Genomic DNA, 1,029 nt, shown 5'->3' with positions numbered 1-1,029 from the left:
AGGAGATTTTCTCCTCCACATTTACAGTCTTGCAGCTCACAGGGACAGCTCTCTCTTGCCTAGTAGGGTCTCTCTGAGTTGGCATCAACGGGACGGCAGTGAGTTTTTGAGGATTAGAGGGAGACGAACACTAGTGGTCCTAGGGATTCAGTAATTTAAAACTGCCGGCTCCCACAAGATTTAAAGCTGATAAACTGTGCAACAGGTCTACGTGGTGCCCGTGGGTCTCTCTGAGTTGGCATCAATGGGTTAGGGGAGGGATGTAGAAACAGACCTTATAATGTTACTCTGGGTCAGTAACAACTGCTCTAACTCATGTATTCATTAAACCTTTTGACTTCTGTGTGTCATTTGATTGATTGATTGTCAAAAAAGGCTTCATTTGTATTTATTTTGTTTTCTGACCGTGTGCTTGTGCCTCCCACACTTTCACCAGGACGCTCTGCTCCTCAATAAGGTCAGCACACTGGGTCCTGTCTCAGACACACCTAGCACACATGGAACCACCATAGGCCTGGCTGACATCTCTTTTGGTTTCGGACAACCTCGTGAGAACTTTGGGTCTCACAGCACGGACCCCTTGAACTGGGCCTGGGCACATGCCACATGCCAGTTTGGGTGCTTTACCAAGCTTCTCTGTATACAGGTAAACAAGTCCATCACCAAGGGTTCGGGACAGCCTTGTTTTGGTAGAGGCTGTATCGTAGGACAGCCTACACAGGAAGGTCAGATGCTTAACCATTTTGAATGCCTCTTCACCAGGTCCCCCGGAAGAGTAACCCTTTGACTTTTGGAGCAGTAAAATCATATAGAAACCCATGGAGATAGGGGCTACTGAAGCATTTCTACCACAGAATTTCTATCTGAAGGTTAAGTGTCAAAAAACAAAAAGTTAGTTATGAAGCATTTTCACTGTCAATGATACTATATGTAAATCTTAGAAATATATTTTAGGACCATATAATAATTAATCAACCCATAATAAATGACTTATTAAAAATTCTGGGACAAGAAGGAGGAGGAAAGGAG

The 1,029-nt window shown here is 44.0% G+C and overlaps 1 pseudogene; it reads right to left on the bottom strand.

The window, feature by feature from the left end:
• Positions 1 to 388: 388 nt before the first annotated feature.
• LOC115868272 lies at positions 389 to 742 on the bottom strand (annotated as a pseudogene).
• Between the last annotated feature and the right edge of the window lie 287 nt (positions 743 to 1,029).

Source organism: Echinops telfairi, unplaced genomic scaffold (assembly GCF_000313985.2).
Source record: "Echinops telfairi isolate 266 unplaced genomic scaffold, ASM31398v2 ScPeMD7_9;HRSCAF=40, whole genome shotgun sequence".
NCBI lineage: Eukaryota > Metazoa > Chordata > Mammalia > Afrosoricida > Tenrecidae > Echinops > Echinops telfairi.
Note: the sequence above shows the minus strand (reverse complement) of the source record. Positions and strands in the feature narration are given on the sequence as shown.